Consider the following 16,201-nt stretch of genomic DNA (forward strand, 5'->3'; position numbering starts at 1 on the left):
CCCGAATTCATTCAACCAGTCACTCAACCATTATGTCGCTGGACGAGTCCCACCTTGATAGGTCTGCGACGTTTCCTTCCAGAGTTATTGCCAAAAAAACACAAACATCCCAGAATCCTCTCGGTTTGGGGTCCAAATTTTGTCGCTTATTATATCCCATGAGAAACATCGCATAGAATAAATGTGATTGGATTCTCCCCGCCTGGACGAGCAGAATTGAATATGTAAGCGTCAGGGTTTGGATCTAACCTACAACCTCCTGTATACCGGGCGAAGTAGTGAACTTCTCGTCACCCGGGTCGCCCTAATCCATTCCCGTATCTCTTCTTCTGTGTGTGTGCTACAGGCGGGTGTCTCAGATTGCCAGCACCATGTGATGGGAGCTCCAGGGCATGCTGCGTGCTCGCCAGGAGGGGCTGGGCAAGATGGCGTAGTCGCTGGAGCAGCTGCGGGCGCGGCACCGCCGCTCTCACCCTGGCGGAGTGCAGCAACACAGTGGGGCGGCACCAGCGGGACACTCTGGACAACGCAGGCAAGCTGCGCGCCAGCCACTCACTCACTCATCCACTCGCTCACTCACTCACTCAGCCACTCATACAACCACTCACTCACTCAGCCACTCATACAACCACTCACTCACTCATCCACTAACTTAAACCACTCACTCAACTACTCATTCACTCAAACACTCACTCAACCATTCACTCAACCATCCACTTACTCAACCACTCAATCAATCACTCACTCAGTCATTAACTCAACCACTCACTCAACCACACACTCATGCACTCAAACACTCACTCATTGGTTCAAACACTCACTCATTCAAATACTCATTCAACCACTCACTAATTCACTCAACCACTCACTCACTGAACCACTCACTCGCTCACTCAACCACCCGCTCGCTCACTGAACCAATCGTTCCATAAATCACTCATTCAGCCACTCACTCAACTATTCACTCACTCACTCACCCAGCCACTCACTCAACCAATCAGTCACTCAATCATGAATTAAACCGCTCACTCACTCAACCCCTTACACACAGACTCATCACCTGTGTCTCAACCATCTTACTGAGTAACATAACTCTTTTTTTAGAAGTGACCTGGCCACAAATGATAGGTCAACAACGTGCCTTATGTGGAAATTTATAGCAGCCAACTACTCTAAACGCCTGTTTCTAAATGTGTAGGGACCAGAATAAACATCCACTTGACCACGGAGAGAACATGCAAACTCCAAATATACAGGTGTCAGGGTTGGGATCTAACCGACAACCTCCTGTATACCAGACGAGGTAGTTAACATTGTATCCGGGCAAGCCGTACATCGAGCTGGAGTGGACCATGCGGTCCATCCCTATCGCGTGAGTGGCTCCCACTGTTGTTATTGTGTTCATATGTGTGTGGTCTGCTTGTGTGTATGTGTGTGCCGCATTGCGCTATGAACCCAACATGACCAGGCTGTTGCCCCGCTCGCCCGACTCGTTGAGAGGCTTGACCACCCCCCAGGGCGTTGTCGTGAAGATACCGCTGGAGGAAGAATATCTCACAATACTGGAAGAGGTGAGGACTACACAGTGATTAACTGAGTGGGTGTGTGAGTGAGTCGGTGGGTGAGTCGGTGGGTGAGTCGGTGGGTGAGTCGGTGGGTGAGTCGGTGGGTGAGTCGGTGGGTGAGTCGGTGGGTGAGTCGGTGGGTGAGTCGGTGGGTGAGTCGGTGGGTGAGTCGGTGGGTGAGTCGGTGGGTGAGTCGGTGGGTGAGTCGGTGGGTGAGTCGGTGGGTGAGTCGGTGGGTGAGTCGGTGGGTGAGTCGGTGGGTGAGTCGGTGGGTGAGTCGGTGGGTGAGTCGGTGGGTGAGTCGGTGGGTGAGTCGGTGGGTGAGTCGGTGGGTGAGTCGGTGGGTGAGTCGGTGGGTGAGTCGGTGGGTGAGTCGGTGGGTGAGTCGGTGGGTGAGTCGGTGGGTGAGTCGGTGGGTGAGTCGGTGGGTGAGTCGGTGGGTGAGTCGGTGGGTGAGTCGGTGGGTGAGTCGGTGGGTGAGTCGGTGGGTGAGTCGGTGGGTGAGTCGGTGGGTGAGTCGGTGGGTGAGTCGGTGGGTGAGTCGGTGGGTGAGTCGGTGGGTGAGTCGGTGGGTGAGTCGGTGGGTGAGTCGGTGGGTGAGTCGGTGGGTGAGTCGGTGGGTGAGTCGGTGGGTGAGTCGGTGGGTGAGTCGGTGGGTGAGTCGGTGGGTGAGTCGGTGGGTGAGTCGGTGGGTGAGTCGGTGGGTGAGTCGGTGGGTGAGTCGGTGGGTGAGTCGGTGGGTGAGTCGGTGGGTGAGTCGGTGGGTGAGTCGGTGGGTGAGTCGGTGGGTGAGTCGGTGGGTGAGTCGGTGGGTGAGTCGGTGGGTGAGTCGGTGGGTGAGTCGGTGGGTGAGTCGGTGGGTGAGTCGGTGGGTGAGTCGGTGGGTGAGTCGGTGGGTGAGTCGGTGGGTGAGTCGGTGGGTGAGTCGGTGGGTGAGTCGGTGGGTGAGTCGGTGGGTGAGTCGGTGGGTGAGTCGGTGGGTGAGTCGGTGGGTGAGTCGGTGGGTGAGTGGTTGAGGGAGTAGGTGAGTGAGTGTGTTAGAGAAGTGGGTGTGTTGAATGGAAGGAGTGGATTGTTGAGTGAGTCGTTGGGTGAGTGAGTAGGTGGGTGTGGGTTAGAGATTGAGTGGGTGGTGGGAGATTGTGTGAATTAGTGGGTGGGTGGGTGAGTGAATGGTTTGAAGTTATTTATTAGGTGAGGGAGTGGGTTAGAGGTGGGTTGGTGAGTGGATGAGAAAATTGGTGGGTTAGAGATTGAGTGGGTGGGTAACTAGGTGATTGGGAGGGTGAGTGGGTGGGTGAGTCAGTTAGTGGGTGGGTGAGTGAATATCGAAGGTTGAGCAGGTGAGTTGTTAGTGTGTGATTGGGTGCGTGGGTGAATCAAAGAGTGAGGCACCACGGTGGCGAGATGTTAACTACCTCGCCTAGTATACAGGATTTTGTGAATTAGATCCCATCCCTTCCACCTGTATATTTGGAGTTGGCATGTTCTATCTGTGGTCGTGTGGATTTTTCTCCGGGTCCTCCCGGTTTTCTCTCCATATTTTAAATCAACGTTCATTTAGAGGATGTGGCTGCAATAAATGTCTCCATGATAATCCACTTCGTTAACCTATCATTTGTAACCAGGTCACTTCTGAAAAATATTAATTTAGTTATCTGAACCAGAGGTCGCAACCGGGTACCCGATACCCGTACCCTACCCGATACCCGGCTACCCGTACCCGGCCGGGTACGGTACGGGTAACCGTTTGCGACCCTGGGCGGCCGGGTACGGGTACGGATAGGCCGTGAGTCACTGGTGAGTAACCGTTTGTCACTCATTTTGGGTAGGGTACGGGTACGGGTAGGGAACGGGTACCCGTACCTCTGATCTGAACCTTTTCTGGTAAAATAAAAAAATATTGTTTAATTTAGTTCATTGGGTGGGTGAGTGGGTAGGTGGGTTATTGAGTGATTTGGTGGGTAGGTTAGAGATTGAGTGGGTTAATGGGTGGGTGTGTGAGTGGGGGTGTGATTAGTTGAGTAGGTGAGTGGGTGAGTAAATTGTTGAGTGAGTGGATTAGAGATTGAGTGGGTGGCAGGGTGAGTGGGTTTGTGAGTGGGTTGGTGGGTGGTTTTGAATGGGTGAGTGGGTGGAGTGCCGTGGTGGCGAGCTGTTAACTACCTCGCCTTTTATACAGGAGGTCGTGAGGTCGATCCCGACCCTGACACCTGTATATTTGCATGTTCTCCCCATGGTCGCGTGGAATTTTCTCCAGGTGCTCCGGGTTCTCCCTCCACATTTAAAAACATGCAATTATAGAATTTGGCTGCTATAACTTTATACGTGAAAAGCCACTTAATTGAGTTGAATATTTGTGGTCAAATGGTTTTTGAAAAATATCTATATGGTTGAGTGCCTTACCTGGTAAAATAAAAAAGCGTAATTTTCATTTAGTGTGCAGAGGAGTGGCTGGGTGGGTGAGTGGATGAGTGAGTGCGATGTTTGATGGGTGTTTTATTTTACTTTTATTAATTTACATTTTTTTTACCCACGTGACTTTACCGAAAAAAACCTAAGAATAGTTTGATGGGTAGTAGGTCAGTGGTGGGGTGAGTGAGTGTGGGCTATAGATTGAGTGGGTGGCTTGGTGAGTGGGTGAGTGCGTGCTTGGCTCGGTGGTTGAATGAATGGATGGTTGAGTTAGTGGGTGGGTGTTTGAGTGTGTGTTATCGTGGGTGGGAGTCAGAGAGTGGAGTGCCATGTTGGCAAATTGTTAACTATCTTGCCTGGTATTTTTAAGTTCGTAGGTTCGATCCAAACCCTGCTTCTCAAAACAATCTATATAGTTCAGTGGGCCTTACCTGGGGAATTTTTTTTTTTAGTTAAGGGTGTTGGTGAGTGGGTGGGTGGGTGAGTGCATCAGTGTGGGTTTGAGATTTAGTGGGTGGCTTTGTGAGTGGGTAAGTTCGAGTAACTCAGTGGTTGAGTTTGTGGGTTGTTACGTTAGTAGGTGATTAAATTAGTGGGTGGGTCAATAATTACGGTGGTAGTGGGTGAGTAGCTGAGTGGCTGAGGGAGTAGGCGGGTGGTTGGCTGGGTGGGTGGGTGAGAGTAGGTGGGTTATAAATTGAGTAGGTGGTAGGGTGAGTGGATCTGAAAGTGGGTGAGTGAGTAGGTGCACGGCTGGGTGAGTTAGTGAGTGGATGGTTGAGTGAGTGGGTGCATGGATGTGTGGGTGGGTGAGTGTGTGTGGGTAGGAGGTTAGGTGGGTAGTGCGTGAATGGATGGGTTAGAAATCGAGTGAGTGGGTTAGTCACTGGGTGAGTGAGTGGATGGGTGGGTTTATGAGCTTTGGTTAAGAGATTGAGTCAGTAGCAGGGTTTGTGTGTGGTTTAGAGATTGAGTGGGTGGTTGGGTGAGTGGGTGGTTGGGTGAGTGGGTGGGTGGGTGATTCAGTAAGTGGGTGAGTGAGGGGTTGGGTGAGCGATGGGTTGAGTGGGTGTGTTTTTTGTTCGTGAGTTTGTGGGTGGGTGAGTTGGTCAGTTAGTGGTTGGGTGAGTAAGTAGGTGGGTGAGCAAGTGAATGGTGTGTTGGTAGGTGAGTGTGTAGCTTGGTGAGTGGTCGTAGGGTGAGTGGGTGGGTGAGAAAGTGGTTAACGGAGTGAGTGGTTGGGTGGGTGGGTGAGTTGTTGACTGAGTGGGGTCAGCGAGTGGGTGGGTGAGTTGATGTGGGAGGTTGAGTGGGTACGTTAGCGTGTGAGTGATTGGATGGGTGAGTCAGAGAGTGAGGCATCAAGGTGGTGAGACGTGCACTGCCTCGCCTGGTATACAGGAGGTTGTGGATTCGATCCTGACCCTGTCGCCTGTATATTTGGAGTTTGCATGTTCTACACATGGTCGCGTGGATTTTGCTGCAGGTCCTCCGGGTTTTCCCCTCTGCATTTAGAATCAACATGCGTTTAGAGGATTTGGCTGCAATAAATGTCTATGTGATAAGCCACTTCGTTTATCTATAATTTGTTCACAGGTCTATTCTGAAAAGGATCTATATAGCTCAATGGGCCTTACCTGGTGAAATAAAAAGTAGTTTAGTTTAGGGGGCTCGTTGGGTCGGTAGGTCTGTTGCAGGTCGAGTAGGTGGCAGGGTGAGTTGGTGAGTAGGTAAGTGGCTGGGTGAGTGGGTGGACTGGTGAGTGTGTGAGTTAGAGATGGAGTGGGTGGATGGGTGGGTGTATGATTGGGGGACTGAAATGGTGAGTGGATGGGTGAATGAATTGTTGAGTGAGTCAGTGAGTGGGTGTGTAGGTGGGTGCGTAGGTAAGTGGTTAGCAAGGTGTGTGGGTCTTTGAATGGGTATGTGGCTGAATGGGTATGTGGCTGAATGGGTATGTGGCTGAATGGGTAGGTGGCTGAATGGGTATGTGGCTGAATGGGTATGTGGCTGAATGGGTAGGTGAGTGGGTGGCTGCGAGTCAGAGAGTGGAGCCCCATGGTGGCGAGATGTTAACTACCTTACCTTTTGTACAGGAGGTTGTGGGTTCGGTCTCGATCTTGATGCCTGTATATTTGGAGTTTGCATGTTCTCCTCGTTGTTCATGGATTTTTCTCCGAGGCCTCTGGGTTTTTTGTGGCCACGTTGCTTCTGAATAAGATCTGTATAGCTCTGTGGGCCTTACCTTGTAAAAAAAAATGTGTTTACAGTTGGGTGAGTGGGTATTTGAGTGCGTATGTGGGTGAGTGAGTTGGTGGGTGGTTAGGTTAGTAGGTGAGGGGCTGGGTGAGTGAGTTGTTGGGTTAGATATGGAGTAGGTCACAGTGTGAGTGGGTGGGTTGGTGCGTGAGTTGGTCAGGGAGTGGGTGGGTGAGTTAATGGGTGGGTTGTTGGGTGAGTGAGTTAGTGAGTGCATGTGCAGGTGGGTGCGTGGATGAGTGGCTTAGTGAGTGGGTTAGAAATTGAGTGCGTGGCAGGGTGAGTGGGTTTGTGAGTCGGTTAGTGGGTGGCTTTAGTAGTTGAGTGGGTGAGTCAAAGAATTGAACGCCGATGGCAAGATGTTAACTACCTCGCCTACTATGCAGAATGTTGTGGGTTCGATCCCGACCCTGACGCCTGTATATTTCACTCCACATTTAGAAACATGTAATAAGAGGAATTGGGTGCAATAAATGTATACAGCGACTTTGTTGAACTATCATTTGTGGCGAGGATGCTTCTGAAAACAATCTTTATAGCTCAGTGGGCCTTAGTTGGTAAAAGAATATCTCACATTACCAGAAGAGGTAAGGACTACATATAGAGTGGGTGATTAACTGGGTGGGTCTGTGAGTGTGGGTCAGTGATTGAGGAAGTAGGTGAGTGAGTGTGTTAGAGATTGTGGGTGATAGGGTAAGCCATGGGTGACGTGAGTGGGTGTGTTGTTTGGGAGTGAATAGACGAGTGGTTGGGTGAGTGGCTGGGTGATGGGTGGGTGGGTGGGTGGGTAGGTGAGTGGGTTAGAGATTGATTGGGTGAGTTAGTGGGTGGCTGAGTGGGTGGGTGGGTGAATGGGTTTAGAGATTGAGTGGGTGGTGGGTGGTTGGGTGAATGAGTGGGTGGGTGGGTTTGTGAATGGTTGAGGTGAGTGAGTGGGTGGGTGGGTCAGCGCGTGAGTGGGTGTGGGAGTGGGTGAGAGGTGGGTTGGTGAGTTGGTGAGAGGATTAGTGAATTGGTGGGTTCGAGATTGCGTGGCTGGGTGAGTGAGTCGGTTAGAGATTGAGTGGGTGGCAGGGTAAGTGGGTGGGTTGCTTAATGGGTGTGTGAGTGGGTGGATGAATAGGTGAGTGGATAAGTGCATGGTTTAGTGGGTGGGTGAATAAGTGAGTGGGTGGGTGAGTGGATTGTTGCGTGAATGTGCGAGTGGTTGAGTTTTTGGGTAGATGGGTGTGTGAATATGGGAGGTGAGTTCGTGTGCTAGTGGGTGGGTGAGTCGGAGAGTGAGGCACCACGGTGGCGAGATGTTAACTACTTCGCCTGGTATGCAGAAGGTTGTGGGTTTGATCCCGACCCTGACACCTGTATATTTCCCTCCACATTTAAAATCAACAAGAATTTATAGGATTTGGCTGCAATACATGTCATAAGCCACTTCGTTGACCTATAACTTTTAACCAGATAATTTCTGAAAAAGATGTTTAGCTCTGTCGGCCTTACCTGGTAAAATAACCACAATTTAGATTTAGTTTAGTGTGTTGGTGAGTGGGCGGGTGAGTGGATGGGTGGGTGGGTGAGTGGGTGAGTGTGAGTGGCTCGGTGGTTGAGTTAGTGGGTGGTAGTGGGTGGTTGAGTTAGTGGGTGGTGGAATGTTTTGGTGGTTGAATTATTGGGTGGTTGAGTGATGGGTGGGTGGGTGAATAATTACGTGGTTAGTGGGTGAGTTGCTGAGAGAGTGGTTGGGCGAGTGGGTGGGTTAGAAATTGAGTGGGTGGCATGGTGAGTGGATGTGTATGTGACTGGGTGAGTAGGTGAGTATGTGAGTGGATGGATGAGTGAGGGGGTGAGTGGGTTTGTGGATGAGTGAGTGTGGGTAGGAGGTTACGTGGGTAGTGGATGGGTTATAAATTAAGTGAGTGGGTTAGTGACTGGGTGAGTTGTAGTTGAGAGAGTCAGTTTAAAAGTGAGTTGGTGGGTTAGAGATTGACTGGCTCGGTGAGTGAGTGCTGGGTGGGTTAGTGAGTTGTTGGGTGGGTGAGTGTTAGTGGGTGGATGATCGACTGGGTGGGTGGTTGAGTGAGGGGGTGGGTGGGTGGGTTGCAGTGACGTGTGGTGAGGTCAATGGCTGGGGAGGCACTGGCTTGTGTCAGAGCCAGATTCACACACTGAGGGGGACGTGGCCTCACGGAGGGGGGCGTGTTAGACGCATCACCCTCAGTGAGGCAAATGTGATGGCTGCCTCCCCTGGTGCTTTTTCATTGCAGTTTCATGACGAGACCAGCGAGCCTAAATATCTTTATACACATACGTGAAATATGTTACCTGGAGTATGGAAGGCGAGGACATGAAATGAAGGGGTCTACAAACATTACATTGGTGACATACTGTGATAGTAACAGGCACGCGCTTATTGCGCGCGCTCCATCCAGTTACTGAGGGGTTGCGTAATCAGGGGAGGCTGAGCTCGTCGCTGCCTCACCTCTCGTCTCTTCCTGTATTTGCAGCGGAGCTCCGCAAATTTGGCGATTTTGACTATAAAAATGATTGGAATCATACAGAAATGACATTTATAACACAGATCAGTGGAAAAATCTTAATTTTTCTTTTATTATTCTCTTTTTTTTACTTTTCATAACAACTATTGTCATTGGAGTATGACAGGTGAGGCTCTGCCTTCCCTGACCGCACGTCGCTGGTGGGTTGGTAGGTTGGTGAGGAAGTGAGAGAGTTAGTGGGTACGAGATTGAGTGGGTGGCTGGCTGAGTGGTTGAGAAGATGGGTGTGCGATTTCATGGGTGAGTGAGTCGGTAAGTGAGTGGGTGAGTGGGTTTTTGTATGGGTGAGTGCTTCAGTGGGTTCATGAGTGAGTGGATGGGTTATTGAGTGAGAGGGGTGGGTATTTGAGTAAGTGGTGTGCGTGAATAGGTGAATGGGTGGGTGTTTGAGTGAGTGAGTCAGAGAATGGAGTGCCACGGTGGTGAGATGGTAACTTCCTCACCTAGTATACAGGAGGTTGTCGATTCGATCCCGACCCTGTCGCAAGTATATTTGATTGTGCTTGTTCTCCTCGTGGTCGTGTGGATTTTTTTCCAGGTCCACTGAGTTTTCGCTCTGCATTGAGAATAAACTTGCATTCAGAGGATTTGGCTGCAATGCATGTGTATGTGATAAGCCACTTAGTTAACCTGTCATTTGTAACAAGGTCGCTTTTGAAAAAGATCTATATAGCCATGTGGGCCTTACCTGGTAAAATAATAACAGTTTAGTTTTTGTTTCGTGGGTGAGTGAGTGAATGGGTGGGTTGGTGGTTGGGTGGTTGAATGGGGGTTGGGTGGGTAAGCTGGTGGGTGTTCGAGTCAGTGGCTGGGTCATTGTGTGAGTGGATGGGTATTTGAGTAAGTGGTGCGAGCCAGTAGGTGAATGGGTGGGTGTTTGGGTGAGTGGCTGGTAGGTGGGTGAGTAAGTTAGTGTAGGAGGTTGAGTGGGGAAGTTAGTGTGCGAGTGGGTGGTTGAGTGAGTCAGAGAATGGGGCACCACGGTAGTGAGATGTTAACTACCTTGCATAGTATACAGGAGGTCATGGAATTGATCCCGACCCTGCCGCCTGTATATTTCGAGTTTACATCTTCTCCCTGTGGTCACGTGGATTTTTCTCCGGGTCATCGGGGTTTTACATCTGCATTGAGAATAAACTTGCATTCAGAGGATTTGGCTGCAATAAATGTATATGTGATAAGCCACTTTGTTTACCTGTAATTTGTAACAAGGTCGCTTTTGAAAAAGATCTATATAGCTCTGTGGGCCTTAGCTGGTACAATGAGAAATAGTTCAGTTTTCGTTTATTGGGTGGGTGAGTGGTTGGTGGGTAATTGATTGAGTGGGTGGTTGGGTTGGTGGGTGAGTGAGTGTGTGAGTTAGAGAGTGGGTGGGTGGATGGGTGGGTGAGTGGGTGGGTGGATGGGTGGGTGTGTGAGTGGGGGAGTGAATAGGTGAGTGGGTGGGTGAGTGGAGTCTAGAGTGAGTGAGTGAGTGGGTTGGTGGGTGGGTCGTTGAGTTAATGAATGGGTGTGTAGGTGGGTGCACAGGTATGTTCTTGAGTGGCTGTGTGTGTGCTTGAGCGAGTGAGTTAGCAGTTGAGTGGGTGGCAGGGTGAGTGGGTGAGTGAGTGTGTGGGTGGCTTTCGTAGTTTAGTGGGTGGGTGAGTCAGAGAATGATGCGCCACAGTGGCGAGATGCAAACTCCCTCGCGAAAGTCGACGTGTTAAACTGGTTTATTGGAATTCGTATTTTTGACCCCAACCCTGATGTCTGTATTTTTGGAGTTTGCATCTTCTCCCGTGGTCACGTCGATTTTCCTCTGATTCCTTCGGGTTTGTTTAACACGTAGACTTTCGCGACCAATATCATCCATAATAGAGGTTTCTTTTTTGGGTTAGATCGCGTAAATATATAAATGTGTCGTTAAAACCCACCACCACCCGACACAGCCAACTAGTAAGGGTTGTCACGTACGCAGAACATGCCAATTTGTAACTAGTACAGCTCACGGTGTGTTGGAGAGTCAAGCCACAACATTTACAATCTGAGTACGACGTTTCGCCAGTAATTACAACTAGAAGGTAGCGAGGGTTGGTGAATCACCGCACAATGATGTTGGCAAATCACCTTCCCGTGGGCGTCGAGGTGCCATAACCTGACTCGCCAGGAGAAGGCAGTAGAGCAAGTGGACTAATCGCCATCTTCACCTGTACAGGGATAGAGTGTTTCACCCTCGCACGCATGGGTTTTCTCCGGGTTCTCCGGTTTCCCCCACTTGTGTAAGAACTCATCATTCATTCGTCGAAAACTTAAAAAAAAAAACAATTCAGGACCCGACTGTGACTCAGTGTGGATTTCCTGGAGTAAGTCTATTTTATTATTAAAGATTTGAAGGGGCTGTTTGATGACACGACTAGAGAGCTGGCTTGCACTGCAGGGAACTTAATATTCAACTTGGATTCCCTAACCCTCAATGGCCATTTTAAGTTAAATTTGTGCATGTAAGACTCGCACAAACAACCATACCCAGAAACCCATAGACTCCAACAGAGACCCATACATTCCTACAGACACTCAGACTCACACAGCGACCCCATACTCACAGAGACCGATAGACATGCACAGAGACCCATCGCCTCGCACAGAGATCCATACACTCAAAGGCCCAAAAACTCACACAGAAATCCATATATTCGCACAGAGGTCAATAGAATTAGAATTTGAATATTTATTCATACTGGATCAATCTGATGAGCTATAACGATCTGTTTTCACAGACGTCCAATCGGGTGGGTCAGAAAATAACAACAAAAATACAATACAAAAACATCACAGGAAAGGTAAACAAACTGTTTCGAAATATACAAATTAAACTGAACTCTTTTTATCTTACCATATACTCATACAAACCTGTTGGACTCGCACAGAGACCTTAACCACTAAACCTCGAACAATTAAAACCCTCTAAACCCCTAACTATCTAAATCCATAACCATCTAAACCGCTAACCCTCTCAACCCCTTTACCCTTACAACCCTAATCTTTAAACCCCTCGCCCTCTAAAAGCTTAACCTCTAAACCCCCAAAACCCTAACCATCTCAACCCCTAACCCTCTAAATTCCTATACCCCTAACCCTCAACCCCTTTACCCTTAAAACCCTAACCCACCAAAACCCTCGCTCTCTAAACCCCTTATTCTTTTAACCCTAACCGTCTAAGCCATTAATAACCAAACCCTCTAAACCCTCTGAATCCCTAACCCTCTAAACCTTGAAACCCTAACCTTCTAAAACCATAAATCCGTAACCTAATCCCAACACATTTAAACCCCAACCCTCTAAAGAACGAACCCTCTAGACGCATAACCCTTAAAACACCTATGCCCCTAAAATGCTAACCCTCTAAACACATAATCCACTAAACCCGTAACCCTCTAAACCCATAAAGGGTTTTTTTGTTAGATTATGTAAATATAAACGTGTCGTTAAACCAACCACCACCCGCAACAGCCAATTAGTAAAATATGTCACATCAACAAAAAGTGCCATTAAGTGTTGGAGACTAACGAAAAAAACCCACTTTATTACGGACAATATTAGTTGTGAAAGTCTAGGTCAGGGGTCGGCAACCTACGGCTCCGGAGCCGCATGCGGCTCTTTGCGGGCTGCTTCTTGACGATATGTACGTATGTACAGTATGTACTCAGGTGCATTGCGGCTCTTGAAATACTGAATTTTGTACCGAATTGGAAAGAAATGGCTCTTCTTGTTATTTTGGTTGCCGACCCCTGGTCTAGGTGTTAACCCTCAACTCTCAAACCACTAAACCCCTAACACTGTAAATCACTAACCCTTGAAACCCCGATACCTCTAAACCCCTAAACACATACCCTTATAACCTCCTCAACTTCTAACCATCTAAACCATTCAACATCCAACAATTGAAACCCATAAACCTCTAAACACGTAACTCTCTAAACCCCTAACCCTCTAAAACCTATAAACCTCTAAACATGTAACTCTCTAAACCCTCTAAACTCAAAACGTTCTAAACTCTAACCCTCTAAACACCACATCCTCTGAAGGACTTTCCCCTTAAGACCCCAACCGTCTAAACACCTCACCCTATAAAACGGCAACCCATAAACCCCCAACACTCTTAACTGCCTAAACCCTTAACCTTATAAACCCCAAACCGTCGAAACCCCTAAACCTGTAAAACCGTAATCCACTAAACATCAAAACCTCTAAACCCATAACTTTCTAAAACTCCTAACCTTGTAAACCAATACACCGAGCAATCAAAACCCATGAACCCTCTAAACCTCTAAACACCCAACTCTCTAAACCCCAAACCCTCTAAACCCATAACCTTCTAAACTCAACCCCTTTACCCTTAAAACCATATCCGTCTAAACTCACCCTTTTAAATCCTAACCCAAATACACCGAAAACCCTAACCCTCTAAACCCCTCAACCTCTAACATACTCAACCCCGAAACATCATAACCCTTGAAACACCCAAAACCTCTAAACCCCTAAGCCCATAACCTTATAAACTCCTAACCCTCTAAACCACTAACCCTTTAACAATCAAACCCCATAAATCCTCTAAACACCTAATTATCTAAACCGAGAACCCTTTAAACCCATATCCTTCTAAACTGTAACCCTCTAAAACCCAACCCTCAAAACCCCTTTACCCTTAAAACCATAACGGTCTAAACCCATCACCCTCTAAAATCCTAACCCATAAACCCCCAAACCTCTAACCCACTGAACCCTTAACCTAAACCCTTACAGTGAGGGAAAAAAGTATTTGATCCCCTGCTGATTTTGTACGTTTGCCCACTGACAACGAAATTATCAGTCTATAATTTTAATGGTAGGTTTATTTGAACAGTGAGAGACAGAATAACAACAACAAAATCCAGAACAACGCATGTCAAAAATGTTATACATTGATTTGCATTTAATGAGGGCAATAAGTATTTGACCCCCTCTCAATCAGAAAGATGTCTGGCTCCCAGGTGTCTTTTATACAGGTAACGAGCTGAGATTAGGAGCACACTCTTAAAGGGAGTGCTCCTAATCTCAGCTTGTTGCCTGTATAAAAGACACCTGTTCACAGAAGAAATCAATCAGATTCCAAACTATCCACCAAGGCCAAGACTAAAGAGCTCTCCAAGGATGTCAGGGACAAGATTGTAGATCTACACAAGGCTGGAATGGGCTACAAGACCATCGCCAAGCAGCTTGGCGATGAGGTGACAACAGTTGGTGCGATTATTCGCAAATGGAAGAAACACAAAATAACTGTCAATCTCCCTCGGCCTGGGGCTCCATGCAAGATCTCACCTCGTGGAGGTGAGAACTACACAGGAGGATCTTGTCAATGATCTCAAGGCAGCTGGGACCATAGTCATCAAGAAAACAGTTGGTAACACACTACGCCGTGAAGGACTGAAATCCTGCAGCGCCCGCAAGGTCCCCCTGCTCAAGAAAGCACATATACATGCCCGTCTGAAGTTTGCCAATGAACATCTGAATTTTTCGATTTAAAGCTTTCGTGACTGCAGGGATTCATCTTCTTGGTTCTTTCGGTAAAGTCACGTAGAAGGGAAGTAATAAAATAATAAAAATAAAACATAATAAAACAATTCTCACGACGTTTCGGCCACAACGCAAGCAGCCGTCCTCAGGCGAAGAATGAGAACATTATCAAGCTAGGAGCTTATATAGGTGTAGCGAGGAGGAGCGCCTTAACAAAAGAATGTGCATATGAAGAGGAATTTAGCATACCAATGGGCAATGCATAGGAGGTGGGCGGAGGGGTTTCAAAGTCGCATTATGCCCATGCATTATGCAGGATCAACAGCACCACGGGGGGGCGCAAGGAACAGCGTTAATAAAGGAAAGGAATGTTAGTGATATGTAGCTGCATTTGCCAAACAACCACGTAGAAAACCAAAGTGAAAACTACATAAAAAAAAAAAAACTAAAATATAAACTGATACTTACTATACTCTACAATAAGCTGAGTTACTAACAACAAATAATAAATTACAATTCTACGTCGTAAGAAGTATATAATATACTTCCATCTAAACTTTATTCTCTTAGCATATACAGTACTATATACTGCCATAGATAAACCCAACATTAAATTATATACTGTATTGCTGTAAACCACCCTATACTTTATACATTTTAATATAACACTATGTATTATTTAACTCACCCTAATGTGTATCGAAATGGTTTATTACGTCCTTCCAATGATTGCTAAGCCTGAATCCATCTTCTCGGTTAAGACTGCCACTCTACGCCCGACCTTATGGAAGAGATACGTAGACGACACTTTTGTCATCTGGCCACATGGCCGGCCTGCTCTAGACCAATTTCTCGACCACATCAATTCCATACACCCAGCCATCAGATTCACCATGGAAGTCGAAAATGATGGCAAGCTACCCTTTTTGGATGTCCTAATCAAAAGGAGACCTGATGGTTCAATGAGCCACTCTGTCTACAGGAAAGCCACCCACACGGATGCTTATCTAAAACCGGATTCCCACCACCATCCATCCCAGAAGAATTCCCTCATCAAGACTCTATATCATAGAGCCCAATGCATCTCCGACCATGAACACATTTCCAGTGAACTCAAACACGTACGCCAAGCTCTTAAAGCTAATGGTTACTCCGACTAGACAATCCGCAAAGCCATCACTCCAACCATCAAGAAAGATCCTGTTGAGGAGCCTTTCAAGACCATCACCTTACCCTACATTGCTGGGGTCACAAAAAAGATCTCCAAAATCCTGATTAAACACAAGATCCAGGTCCGATTCAACACAGTACATAAAATCCGTGATCTGGTACCGTCTGTAAAAGATGTGATTCCAGACATACAGTACCCTGGCGTCTACAAACTAAGTTGCCTCTGTGGTAGCAGTTACATTGGGGAAACCAAACGACACGTCTCAGACCGCATTCGTGAACATAAAGCTGATCTAAAACACGGTAGGACAAACACCTCAGCCGTGGCAGACCACTGTTACAACATCTGAATGATTCAGAGGACAACTGGGTGAAAGTGTTGTGGTCAGATGAGACCAAAATGGAGCTCTTTGGCATCAACTCAATTCGCCGTGTTTGGAGGAGGAGGAATGCTGCCTATGACCCCAAGAACACCATCCCCACCATCAAACATGGAGGTGGAAACATTATTCTTTGGGAGTGTTTTTCTGCTAAGGGGACAGGACAACTTCACCGCATCAAAGGGACGATGGACGGGGCCATGTACCATCAAATCTTGGGTGAGAACCTCCTTCCCTCAGCCAGGGCATTGAAAATGGGTCGTGGATGGGTATTCCAGCATGACAATGACCCAAAACACACGGCCAAGGCAACAAAGGAGTGGCT

The 16,201-nt window shown here is 47.9% G+C and overlaps 1 long non-coding RNA gene across 1 annotated transcript in view; it reads left to right on the plus strand.

Moving 5' to 3' along the window:
- The first annotated feature begins 350 nt into the window (after positions 1-350).
- Positions 351-16,201, plus strand: part of LOC144736193 (uncharacterized) — a 32,559-nt gene continuing 16,708 nt past the window's right edge. The window contains exons 1-2 of the long non-coding RNA XR_013588730.1: positions 351-532; positions 1,469-1,571. This is a non-coding gene — a long non-coding RNA (uncharacterized LOC144736193). The remainder of the gene's footprint in view (positions 533-1,468; positions 1,572-16,201) is intronic.

Source organism: Lampetra planeri, chromosome 59 (assembly GCF_965212315.1).
Source record: "Lampetra planeri chromosome 59, kcLamPlan1.2.h2, whole genome shotgun sequence".
Taxonomy (NCBI): domain Eukaryota; kingdom Metazoa; phylum Chordata; class Hyperoartia; order Petromyzontiformes; family Petromyzontidae; genus Lampetra; species Lampetra planeri.